The 14,331-nt window shown below is 44.0% G+C and overlaps 1 long non-coding RNA gene across 2 annotated transcripts in view; it reads left to right on the top strand.

Moving 5' to 3' along the window:
• LOC146079689 (uncharacterized) overlaps positions 1–14,331 on the top strand; it is a 99,921-nt gene that overhangs the window by 1,534 nt on the left and 84,056 nt on the right. For both annotated transcript variants that reach the window (XR_014474700.1, XR_014474701.1), the window contains exon 2: positions 10,364–10,565. This is a non-coding gene — a long non-coding RNA (uncharacterized LOC146079689). The remainder of the gene's footprint in view (positions 1–10,363; positions 10,566–14,331) is intronic.

The raw sequence follows: 14,331 nt of genomic DNA, 5'->3' as shown, positions 1-14,331 counted from the left end.
GTGTGTTTAAGTCTGTCTGCATGTCAGTGTGTGTGTGTGTGTGTGTGTGTGTGTGTGTAACAATATGTGTAAGTGTTGCGCATATATGTATGTGTGTGTGTGGGGGGGTTGCTGTTTTCCATATGAGTGAGTGTGTTTGTGCAGAAAAATACAACAGTGCAGCATACATGTCTGTGTGTGTGTGGTGGTGGGGGGGGGTGTTTTCTTCTTTAGTGTGTTTGTGTTTGTTTGGTACTAAGGGGTCCATTTATCAATTATCGCATTTACAATGCGATCTGGGCAGAATATTACCGCCCAGGATCGCATTGTAAAGTGGAATGTATCACCTGCCAGTCTGTCCCTGTGATATGCTCAGCCGGAAGCCAGGGATCTGCACATGTGGTTAACGCTGACCCCCGCCAACCCAGCTAACCACACTGCCCTGGCAGCAGTGCAATCAGTATCCCATCAGTGGCGTAGCTATCGTGTGGCAGCCCCCGCAGCCGCTTGGGGGAGCGGGTCTGTGGTGGGCGCCCAGCACAGGATAGCTATCGTTACTGTGTCCAGTCATGTGTCAGCGACACCCGTTACTGACATTAGGCTGCCGCAGCCCGCAGGTTTCCCCCCTCACTTATGTACAGCAGCGAGGATTATCGTGACAGCGGCGGATAGCTTGCCTTGTAGCGCTATGTGCCGTCGGGGCGGGAAGCGCTGCTGATTTGAAAAGACCGGCCGGACACTGACTAGTTGTATTCTCTAAGCTAATCAGCGTCCTGCCGGTCTTTTCAAATCAGCAGCGCTTCCCGCCCCGACGGCACATAGCGCTACAATGCCGGCACCCCCTAATGACTGCCCACCCCCTTAAGAGTAATCCCGCATGTTAGGTGCGGGGCACCATGACATCATGCAGCTACACGGACGGACCCGCTCGCACTCATTTCGCGGCACACAAATATCGGGGCAACAGGGAGAAGGGACTGCTGGCGCCGCACCATCTACCCTTAACACAGGGTCCTAAATCCAGCCAGAGACACCCCACATTGAAAGCCCGGACCCAGCGCTGCTACTACAGTGCCAGCACGAACAGGTCAGGCAGTGACTGGCTTTTTGTGGCTTAAGTCTCCCTCGCTGCTTTCCTAGCTAGCTGCCTGCTGTTGCTTTGAACATGCAGCGGCTGCAGTGCTGTTTCTCTCAGCTGGTGGTCTGGTCCCTTGTGCAGGAACAAATTTACTCCATCCCCTTGGCCTCCTTTCTGCAAACTGGTGGTGGGTGACTGACCAGGTGCTGTATTATTTATTTGGATTTTTTTTTGTGGGGGTTGGGGTGGAAGGGGTTATATGCCGTATTAAATGTGGGGGGAGGGGACCTATGTGCTGTATTACTATCTGGGTGGGGACTTATCATGTACTTATCAGTGGAGGGACTTACAGTATGTGCTGTATTATTATCTGGGGGCTCTATTTGCTGTATTAGTATTTGTGAGGGAGGACCTATGTGCTGTGTTATTATATGGGGGGTCTATTTGCTGTGTTAGTATCTGTGGGGGGACCTACAGTATGTGCTGTGTTATTATATGGGGGGTCTATTTGCTGTGTTAGTATCTGTGGGGGGGGGACCTACAGTATGTGCTGTGTTACTATCTGTTGGGGGACCTACAGTATGTGCTGTGTTATTATATGGGGGGGTCTATTTGCTGTGTTACTATCTGTTGGGGGACCTACAGTATGTGCTGTATTAAGATCGAGGTGGGGGACTTATGTGCTGTATTATTATCTGGGGGACGCCGACTTATATGCTGTATTAATTTCTAGGGGGACCTACAGTATGTGCTGTATTATTATCTGGGGGACGCCGACTTATATGCTGTATTAATTTCTGGGGGGGGGGGACATAAAGTATGTGCTGTATTATTATCTTTGGGGGATGACGTCATATATAGTTCTGCTATAGTAAAGTATTCATTCCTTTTTTCAATGAGTTTGCATTGATGCCCGGTAGGTGGTGATAGACACGCCCAGTAGGCAGTGATGGACACACCCCTCCAATTGTGCACCCTCTAATAAAATGGGCTGCGCACGCCTATGCAGGGAGGCATGTGGTATGAAGGGACTAGGATTGACACGAAGGGACCAGGGAGGCATGTGTTAGGAAGGGACCTGGGGGACACAGGGAGGCATGTGGTGGGAAGGGACCTGGGGGACACAGAGTGGCATGTGGTGGGAAGGGAACAGGGGTGACACAGGGAGGCATGTGGTGGAAAGGGACCTGGGGGGACACAGGGAGGCATGTGGTCGGGAAGGACCAGGAAGGACACGGAGAGGCATGTGGTGGAAAGGGACACAGGGGAGACAGAGAGGTAATGTGTATGAGGCATTATTGGGGGGGGGGGGGGGGGGGGGGGCGCCTAAAAATATTTTGGCTTGGGGGAGCAAAATTTATAGTTACGCCACTGTATCCCATAATGCTACAATGGGCTATCACCGTCTCAGAATGGCAATAACCCAAAGATGCAAAGCCGGGCTGCCCGATGTTGATACATTGGGCAGCTTTGCATCCCCCATAAAAACCTATTGGGGATGTGGCCGGCAGAGGTGCAGGGGGAATCGCAGCAGGGATCGAAAATTCCTGCTGCGGTTCCCCTTTGGTACATTTCAGTGATACTTAATATTTGCAGCGAACCCCTGAAAACGGGTGTTTTGGGGGATTTCGCCGCAAATATGGTTTGATAAATGCGGCCCTAAAGCTGGCCATACACTAATGCGATTTGTCCACTTTTCACCCAATTCTGACAGATCAGGCTGAGAAATCGGGTGAAAGGTGGGAAAATTGCATTAGTGCATGGCCAGCTTTAGGGCCGCATTCAATCGGAGTGGGAAATTGGAAATGCTGCATGTACCCACATTAAGCAAACCAGGCCTCCAACATTTCGATGCCCATTTTCCATTTCATGCCCTTGTAGAAAAAGCGGGGCCACTGGCCTGTGTGTGCCCCCCGGGCTGAAAGTTGCCAGCCAGCCCCTAGCTGTCCTGCTCCTGCTCCAAGTTCCTGTTTCAAAAGGTAATGCCGCCCGCAATGCATGGCTATGGACAGGGGGGACAGACAAAAAGCCTGTGTGTGTGTGTGTGTGTAACAGGCTGTGTATGTATGGATATATGTGTGTGTAACAGGCTGTGTGTGTGTGTAACAGGCTGTGTGTGTGTGTGTGTGTAACAGGCCACTCCAGGGGGGCCCCGTGACGCTGTTGTACCGGGGCCCAGGATTTCTCTTGGCAGCCCTGCTGACACATGGCATTCACTGGTGTGTACATCACTGTCTTACCACTGCCAATCGTACACATATATTCCAACAAATCAAACCTGCATAGCACAGAGCATCGGGACGATACCATCATTTATAACAAGTTCAATCTTTTAAATAAAACAACTGTTCTCAATTCACATATTAATACTGAAGATTAATTTAATGAACAGTGGTAGTAAGATGCAGCCACACAAAGAGTAGACATCAAGCTAACATTCAGTTTGACTAAGAAGTCCTCACCATATTTTTCCTAGTGTAGCTATCTCTTCACAGGAAGCTGGACGCAGCTGTAGAGCATTTTCTGTTGCATACTTATAGATTTATAGATTATCTCTTATACAAGGATCATTTACACCATGGTCCAACAAAACCACAAGACAGCTCCTGGTGACACAACATTTTATTCATATTACATTTAGTTCATATGGGATCCTTCCAACCTGGAGGAAAGTTGCTCTTCAACTTATACCCCTTTTACACCAAACATCAAATTCCCGGGTGAAGCTGTTCTACCAGGTCATTTGTTCATTGTAAAAAAAGGTCAACCAGGGTCTTAAATTGCTGAGCAGGGTCGGCAACCCAGGATTTTCTACCTGGGTTGACCCTTTACACAGACAACATCTAGTCAGGCTCAACAGCCCTAGTAGCAGATCCAATAGTGAGCCAATTTAAAATAAGAACATTAACATCATTCAACATTCAATGTAGACCATTTTTGAATAAAAAAAAATAAAAAAATGACAATTAATTGAAACATTTAAACCAGACTATTTAAAGTGCAAAAAAAATTTGGACTGCAAAGGGTTAAAGTTGGTTTATGGGGTGTATGCCATCACAGCTCGCCCTGTCAGTATTCAACTGACCCCCCTGCATATGCCGATTCCCCCTCGCTCCATTTTTGGAGCGAGGGGGAATCGGTGTATGCGGCTGCTGACACAGCGAGACTCGCAGCTAAATGCAGCGGGCTCTCTGCATTAGCCGCGAGCCTCGCTGTTTGGGGGAATCCTCGCCATCCTGTGACAGCGAGGATTCCCCCAGAATGTCAATATGGTGAGCGGCCGGCGCAGGGGTTAAACAGCGAGGATCAATTGTTTTCTGCGAACCCCTGCGTTTAACACCCTTCATCGGCCACATTGAATAAAGGCCTTTGTCTATATTTATACTTTATAATGATAAGACATTTTGGAAAAGTAAAGCGCAACGGAATATGCTGCGCTATATAAGAAACTGTTAATAAATAAATAAAAGAATCATGACTAACGGTTATAGCTTTTAAATTTGTTGGCTTGTCTTAACAGTTCTTGCACTGTTCTGTAGGTCTGGCATAACAATTCTGGAGAATCAACTGCAGGAGAAATAACAGGAAATCTGACTTTCCATACATGTATTTCCAAAGAATAATATAGACATCACATATATTTTTCTGATAGTCCAGTACTAGCTCTGTTTCGATTACTGCTGCCCTTGAGCCATATTAAATGAACCAATTGAAAATCCAAACCTCCATCATCTAGGACAAATTATGCGGTACTCAAAGGGACTTCTTTAAGACTGAATGTATTATGTAGTATATTTTAAATGCAAGATATGAACAAAAATAATCAAGCTAAGACATCAATTACTCCATTCCCTCCCACATCTCCAACCTTCTTTTTTGTGCATGGGTTGATGTCCTTTTATCCCTTGTTTTGTAAGAGGACATCAAAATACAGGAAAATGACACTAAAGCACTAGATGCTTTTTTAACTGAGCCTCAATAATAGGACGATTTATGAAAGCGCTCTCTCCTGATAGACAGATGCAAATGTTCTTGCACTGTATATATTCAAATGTCCTTGATGTGGTAGACATCGCCAGATCATTTCCACATACACATATACAGTTAATATGCTGCCAATCACAATTTCATCATTTACAATGTAGACAGCAAGTCAACATGGATTAACAGTTAACACGTTGACATAATTTATATTGACCCTTGCAGAATGTTGATATTGACATATTTAAACATTAATGTCGACATTTTCATAATGTTGATATTTTTGTTAGGGCTAGCATTAGGGTGTTTATGGTCAGCCTGAGGTTATTGTTAAAGATAAACCCTAGTCAATTCGCTCCTGGTCAATTCGTTTAGATGCGAATTCACACCCTTGCGAGTCAATCAGAACCCTCCTGCGAATGGTTGTATCCCGGCCCACCATTCGCACAATGGGTGATTCGCCCCTGGCATGCGAATGGATGTTTTACATAAACATCTATTCGCGGGCCATAGGGAACCTTCGACCATCCAAAGATAAATAAAGTAAATCACAGGTCACTAATATACATGTGCACTTTCGTGCTGAAATAGGCGGGCAGCTGACATCCGGCGATGTCAGCTGCCCGCCCCCGGTGCCCACGTCACCCGGCGATTACAATGGGAATGCCCAGCGTTTTCATGGGAACCCATGTGAACAGTCTGTTTACCATTGCCGCATGCACCCTGAGCATGCACATGGGCATAAATGCATTGCAGAAACATCAGTCCTCGTGCGAAGGAATGTCAACAGCGGATGGACCCAGTGGCATAACTATAGCTCCGCAGCCCCCGCGGTGGCGGGGGGGCACAGAGAAATTGGGGGCGCCGCCGGGGGGGCTGCGGGGCTATAGTTACCCGCGGTCTGCGTCTCGCCCGGCTCTCTGTCGGGACCTTCCTGACGTCACGGTCCCGGCCGGCTCCTGCTGCAATGAAAACTGACAATTAGAAAATGGCTGCCCCCATACTGCAGACAGTTTTCTGTCTGCAGTATGGGGGCAGCCATTTTCTAAGAGTCCGTTTTCATTGTAGCAGCAGGAGCCGGCCGGGACCGTGACGTCAGGAAGGTCCCAACAGAGAGCCGGGCGAGACGCAGACCACGGGTAAGAAGGGGGGCAGGTTAGGTGTGTGGGGGGTGGTGGGCGCCGAATAAACGTGCGGCGGGGGGGGCGCCAAATAGTTAGTTACGCCCCTGCATGGACCAGAATAAGGTCCAAAGATAGGGACACAGATAGACTACTACACACACTTGCAGGCTAATCACAGTGCAGGCAATGGCCCTTGTAGTTTTAGAAGAGGTTTTACATTATGTATTTGACAGAAACATTATAAAGTAATAGTTTATTCAAAATAAATAAATAAAAAACACTGCAATTATACCAAATGCTAGGTAAATGCAAGTCACATTTTAATTCAACATCATGCAATGATAATGAAGTAATGCTGTACTTCCAGTTGGGTGGGTTAATGTATGATACACATTCATTCAATTCTGGTGAACACATCTAAATTGGCCATGCAGTGTGCAAAAATGTGGCACAAATGCTAGTGCATATGGGGTGATAGGATCAAATGGGTTCTGTTCTCTCACACCTGTATACATGCATTTGGGTGTGGTATATTTGTCCGACAGTCGGGATTCCGACTGCACAGCGGGGGGGGAAGCGCAATGAAGCCCCTTTGCGGGCTCGCTGCGCTTCCCACGCTGTGGGCACGGTGGCGAGCTGCGCTCACCACCTATTTTATTCTCCCTCTATGGGGGTCGTGGACCCCCACGAGGGAGCAGTTGGGATTCCGACGTCGGAGTAATGACTGTCAGAATCCCGACTGTCGGGGAGCTGTCCGGCACCCATGCATTTACATGTACACTACTCAAAGTAAGTATTTAATGCCAGTGGAAAAAGACCCCAATAGATTGAAAATGAGGTTAGATACTGCAACCGATGCACTGCATAATCGTTGATATATAGTTTAATTCCTCTTACAATAAACAATTTGACAAGGGCTCCAGCAACTGTATTCTTTATTATACTACGTTATACATATTGAACTTATTTTTGCAATATTTTGCCAAGCCAGTGCTTAAGTGTAGTTTATAGTAACCCACATCTAAATGAGACAATATCTACAGTTTTAAAGAATGATAATTGTTTAATCATAAATATTTTAATGTATTCAGGAGCTCGTAGCATTCAATGGCCGTGTTAAATGACAGTAATTACTGCAGTTTTATTACTGTAGTAATTCAGCAGATTCTCTTTAGCTTTTCCTTTCTTATTATACACACTTTGCTACTTCCAAGGACATTTATGGCCCTAATATTTTAGCATAGCTTGTTTATTTGTGTAGGAACCGCTCCAGAGAATGTCAGCAGAATGGGAAAGGGTGGGAATAAATAGTCAGCTTTCCTATCAGATGAAGAATATTCCCCTTTTAACTAAAGCAAACAGAAAATGTTTATTATATGTCACCTTTCCAACGCCAGTACCATTCCACAGTATTTATGTGACCACTTGTTATACTGTACAATGTTTTTTTTTAAATGTATGGGTGACAGTATGGTTAATATAATGCAATTAGTTATCGTCAACATTAAGCAGATAATATCAGCATTAGGCACATGGGTGTGTAGTGATTCGTTAATTTAACTTCTTACATCACTTTTGGATATTATGCACTTCCTGAGTTTTGATCAAATACTCAACAATATGGTGGTAAAACACAAATGCAGATATCAGGTTTTCCTCAGTCTATCGCTAGATAGATAGCAGGACCCACGACTTTATGCCCTTTTTTTATAAAAAAAAACACTATATAGAAAATGATTTAAAATCTGCGCAAACACCTGTGAAAGACAAAATGGAGCCTCCATCTTTGCCTGCAACAAATATGTGCAGTTTAGCAAAAAAAAGTCCCACAAGTATAAATGTCCAACAGTATAAATAAGTAAAATTGTAAAATAAAGTTTTAAGGTGCCCATATAGATTTGTGCGGGTGCCCCCCGGTCGTTGATTAAGCCTGCTCATCACTTCAGCGGGCAGAAAGATGAACCACCCATCATGCACAATTTGGCCACATTGTAAAGTCTGTAGACATGATGAACAATGTGACAATGATGTTGTATATGGTTTGCATTCCTTAACCGATCCATAATTGCCCTCTGATTGTTTACTCAATCATGCTGTGTGGGCATAATCAATAGTGTCCTGGATTGATATATATATATATATACAGTCCAATGAACCGGCACTCTCCAAGTAGCTTCCAATTGTTGTCTTACCCGGTGCCTTCCATACAAGACTTCTCAGCCCACATGTAAATTGCAGAAATAGGCGGCACTCACGGATTTTTCAGTGGAAAAAATGCAAGTTTATTGCATATTCAGAGATCCGACATGTTTCGAGCCACCTGGCCCGTCCTCAGGGATTAAATACATAGTGCATCACACGTGTTAAAATACTCACAGAAAATCCCGCCCCACAATTATCATAAAATACACCTCACCTGCGGGGGTCCAACGTCTCCCGTTTCACATGGCCGTAGCACGGGTCGCCATGTTGCTGACGTCATCTTAGGGTGCCTTTCGGGAGTCTCCGTCCGGCTCATCCACCCATAGGGTATGCAGGCGGTGGAGTCACTACTGGAATCTAGCCTGGTGTATGAGGGTCCAAGAATCTTTTTTTTCTTGAAATTTTGTCCTTAGTACTGCATAGAAATTATTTCTGTTTTAATGGTTCCATTTACCTACGGCGGCTTGGCGTAGCGATGGGGTCGAATGTGGCCCCATCCTACGCCAATGCGTATATGAACGTGCTGGATCAAACATTGTTTTTTCAGGGGCCACATGCAGACAAAGTCCAACTATACACACGTTTCATAGATGATCTGCTGATTGTGTGGAAGGGGAGTGAGAGTGAATTAACTGAGATCTTTAAACAACAAAATGAGAGTTCAAGTCCTGTTAAATTTACATGTAATTATCCATCAGGAGGTAAACTTCCTTGATGTAAAAATTAAGGTCAATGACAACAAAATAGAAACAGCATTGTTTGTTAAAGAAACGGACAGGAACATGCTTCTCAGATTTGAAAGCTGCCACCCTACCCCTTTAAAACAGGGTCTCCCTTACTCTCAAATGTTGAGAGTAAGGCGAATTACGAGTAGTGAGGAACAAACTGTAAAAGATCTGGAAGTTATGCAAACTAAATTTGAAGAACGAGGGTATAAAAGAGAAAATTTAGAAAGAACAAAACAAAAAGTCCTTGCTATCCCCATAGAGACCATATTGCAGGGGACACTCACGAAGAAAGACCCTGGGGAGAAAATTCCATGGGTCACACAATATACAGGGGGTAGTGAACAGGTCACTAAGGAAGTTAAAACACTATGGCCAATAATCAAGACTGACAAAAATCTTAAAAGTCTTAACAACACTAGGATAATGCCTGCATACAAATGAGGGTGCAATCTGGCCAATTTATTGGTCAATGTTGATATAACTGAAATTACCAAAATAGAGAAACCACCACACTTCCTATCCAGACCAGCAGGATGCTATAAGTGCATAGGCTGCACAACATGCAGCTCGATGCTGATTGGCAACACAGTAAATCATCCATACACTGGTAAAAAGTTCCACATCAGGCACCCGGTTACATGTACAACTCGTTTTGTGGTATACATTCTGTCTTGTCCATGTGGTCTTTACTATGTGGGCAAGACAGAATGCCAATTTAAAGAACGTATGGCAAACCACAGACTGGCCATCAGACAGGCAGTGAACACTGGGAATAGTGATCAACCAGTAGCCAGATACTGTCTGTTAAAAAATCATAATGTAGCCAGCATCAGGACTAAAATAATTGATCACATTCCGATCCCAGCAAGAGGTGGTAATAGAAGTAAGATGCTCCTGCAGGCCGAGTCCAAGTGGATCTTTCTGCTGGACACCCTGTCACCAAAGGGGTTAAATGAACAACATGGCCTGTACCACTATTTATAATTATTATGGAATATAGTCGTTTTTATTATTGATAATTATGTATAAGTGTGAAAGTGGTACAGAACCATTGCCCCTAACGTGGGCACTGTCGGGACACACTATTGCTGATTCAGCGGGTGGATCTGACAGAGGCGCACGCAATGTGTATGACACGATTGTTTACTAACATCTGTAACATGAATTATTTTTTCATTTATTTGTCATTTTAGATGTGCACACGTATGGCCCGATGGGTCTCTTAATGTGGCGATTGTAAGCCTCGTATATTCACTGTGTTTGTTTTTCAGATTTGTTTATATGTTGTTATGACAACACCACGCAGCGGGGAAGGAGACGCTTCCGGGTTCTAGAGCCAACAGCATGGATGTGCGTGATGACGTCAGGTGGTTGAGCCGGATGGAGACTCCCGAAAGGCACCCTAAGATGACGTCAGCAACATGGCGACCCGTGCTACGGCGATGTGAAACGGGAGACGTTGGACCCCCGCAGGTGAGGTGTATTTTATGATAATTGTGGGGCGGGATTTTCTGTGAGTATTTTAACATGTGTGATGCACTATGTATTTGATCCCTGAGGACGGGCCAGGTGGCTCGAAACATGTCGGATCTCTGAATATGCAATAAACTTGCATTTTTTCCACTGAAAAATCCGGGAGTGCCGCCTATTTCTGCAATTTATGTATATATATATATATATATATATATATATATATAGGGTTCATTTTGTTGGAAGCCAATTGAACTACCGGAATTTGGGAGGAATGCACAGGGAGAATATACAAACTCCGCACAGTTAGGGCCGTGGTGTGTATCAAATTCATGACCTCAGCGCTGTGAGGCAGTAATGCTAACCATTACACCGTCCATGATGCCCCATGTCCATAAAATGTCCATAAACATGCAAATACATAAATTAAGCTATAAAAAGAGACATCCATAAGATTAAAAAATAGAATATTACATTACTAAGTCTTCAAAAAACATATATAACTTAAAGAGGAATCAGGGTTTGGCACATAACACATATGCCACATCTATGAACACTCTGGCTCCGACCACTTGTTCTTTTAGTAACCTTAATGGAGCTTCAGACTAACTTATCTATTAGTGAAGCTGCTTTTAAGAAATATCAGGAAACTATTAAGAGATACTACCATTTTTTTAATGATAAGTTAGTTGAGTGTAGCTCTCAATGGGCTAGATGCACTAAGCTTTAAAAGTGATAAAATGGAGAGTGATAAACAACCAACCAATTAGCTCCTACCTGCCATGTCAAAGACTGTGTTTGAAAAAATGTCAGTTAGGAGCTGATTGGTTGGTTGTTTATCACTTTCCATTTGATCACTTTTGAAGCTTATCGCATCTGGTGCAATGTCTAAATTCTGTAGGATATTGAATTTATTAGTTTTTATATGATCAGAAATAATAAAAGTAAAATATGATTCTAAAACAATTTCCTTCCTAATTTATTTGCGGCTGCCTTTCAGTATGGGTAAGGTTACAAAAAGTTGTTATATAGAAACATATGGTTATGTGCTGATGTATAGCTATAGTAATTACTTGTAATATGCTTATTACTTTGGTCTATTATGTTTAAATACAGATCTAAAATAATAACCATGAACCAACAACGGTAATGTCTACTATAAGCACATTGGAGACTCATTAATTCATCAGTGTCTCTACAAGGGAGCTTGTTCTTTAACTAAATGGCTATCAGTTCAGCTTGGGGCCCTGCAGAGTCAGGCAGATATTCTGTACTATTCATCTGGGGTTTATTCTGTGTTGTCTTATGTCAAGGAAAATCCTTGAACATAAGGTACAGCGCTTTGTGTCTGAGATGTCGAATTTGCTACATTTCTGACTACAAGCAAAAAAAATAATTTGTCACAAGAGGCCATATAATGCTTATTATGTAAAATCTGATGATTGCACTACACAAGGTGTATACTGCGCTTCCCCCAAATATAGCATTTAAAGGAAAGATAGCTTCACAATCTCTAATTATCTTTCATTTTGGTGTAAAGTTTTGTTATTTTACCAGTTACCCTCTGGGCTTAAAACCGCAATGACTCTGAAGTTCCTCTCTGTGACTGACACAAACATACATGATTGACATTCTATGTCCGTTATCTTGATTCAAAGTCCATTTATGCTGTATTTATGTAGAGAGAGCGCTATATATATATATATATATATATATATATATATATATATATATATAACCCGTACAAGTTATTACCCAAAGTGTCTGCACCAACCCCGCAGTATGCTTATTGTGCTCTCTACTTTAAAGGCCTTATTCAGATCTGAGCTCAGTACAAATTTGTTTGGAAAATGGCCAAATCCATGTGCACTGCAGGTGGGGCAGATGAAAGGTGCAGAGAGAGAGTTACATTTGGGTGAGTTATTATGTTTCTGTGCAGGGTAAATACTGGCTGCTTTATTTTTACACTGCAATATAGATTTCAGTTTCAGCACACACCACCCAAATTTAACTCTCTTTGCACAGGTTACATCTGCCCCACCTGCAGTGCACATGGTTTTGCCCATTTTCCAAACAAATTTGTACTGAGCTCAGATCTGAATAAGGCCCTAAGTCATCAACTATCTCTATGTTTTTAACTTCATGCAATTCTAATGCCTTTGTTAAATGTACAGATGGAGCGGGCTTCATTGTTGCGAGGGCTGGCAATAGAATCGCCAGCCGCCGGGCCCTGCCATCCGGTCGGAAAGGGGTTGTGAGCGCACGAGACGCTCGCGCACCCCGTTCCGATGGAGCTCCCCGCTGCCATCTGCCACCTCCCCATCTGCCGTTGCCAGTCCCCGCCGCCTCCCCGCACCCCCAACCCTAACCATGCCCGTCTTCCTGAAGCGGAGATGGACAGAGTTTCTACCACTGAGCCGCTGAGTGACTGGGAAGCGTGTGTGTGTGAGACGCTCACGCATCCCAGTCTGATGGAGTCCCTCTCAGCCAGCGCTCACCAGCGGGGACATTCTGGCGAGCGCTTAGGGCTAAATGAGAGGGGCTCTATCTGTACCATGTTTTTGATGTATTTTAAGCGACTTTGAGTCCTATGAGAGAAAGCTTTATAAATAAAATTATTATTATTATTATTATTATTATTATTATAGAGCAGTGGCTGGGACTCATGGACGGTGGGGATCGGTTACAATTTACCCATGCCAGCTGCTGAGGGGGACAAATGTCCTCCTTTGCAGCTGGTGGCACTACTTCCCTGTGCAACACATGGGGCCTGATTCACGTCCCATTTGCTCTGCACAGATCGCAAAGTACAGAAGTGGGTGCACCAGATCCCTACTGCGCATATACAGTTTAGGTACGTCACAGTGGACAGATTGACAGTAGACTGTCATTGATTCACAGTCTCTTGCCATTTGGGGGCAAGGAAAGGGGTGGGTGATGGCCACTGTTTCCCAAAATAAAGGTATGATGTTTTGGGAAGCAGTGATGAGGCCAGGCTCTCCTGGTCTCTTTGTTGTATCAGGTGGAGGTGACTTGCACTACCCCATGGGTCACATAGCCAGCAGGTAAATCGAACCAAGGATCACTGGGATATGGTCATTGGGTCACCAGCATGATGGTTGACATGCATTTAGGTCGACATGAGTCTAGGTCAACATGCAGGAAGGTTGACATAAGTCTAGGTCAACAGGGTCATTAGGTCGACATGCATTTAGGTTGACATGAGTCTATGTCGACATGCAGGAAGGTCGACATGAGTCTAGGTCGATATGCGTTAGGTCGACCCTAATGACACTGTTGACCTAACCCATGTGGACCTAGACTCTTGTTGATCAAAATGCATGTCGACCTAATGGTGTCACCCAACATTGTGGTGACCTAATGATCCATACCCGGATCACTAATGCAGCCTTATATTGGACATTTCCTGCTGCATTACCATATTTGTGCTATTGTAGCTGCTTCCATGCAGAAGCCTTAAGCTTTTTACCACACCGTCTACGTACTTGGACCTGTGGCTGTCATTACGGCCCTGCGTGTAGGTAAAATTATGCTTTTGAAATCCTTTTGAAGAACAGCTTTTGCTTTTTAAAATGTTAAACATATATTTTACTTAAATAAAGCAGAATCTACTGTTTAATTTTCTTCATTATTTATGGTATAGGACAGCTTGATAAATATGCCCCTATATAAAGTATGTTGTTATGTTAGCATTTGCCCATCAATGGTTTATATAAACGACAGCAAAATAATTTGCAGATTGTGGAAA

Source organism: Crinia signifera, chromosome 5 (assembly GCF_055691185.1).
Source record: "Crinia signifera chromosome 5, ASM5569118v1, whole genome shotgun sequence".
NCBI classification, from domain to species: domain Eukaryota; kingdom Metazoa; phylum Chordata; class Amphibia; order Anura; family Myobatrachidae; genus Crinia; species Crinia signifera.
This window is presented reverse-complemented; position numbering and strand designations above follow the sequence as displayed.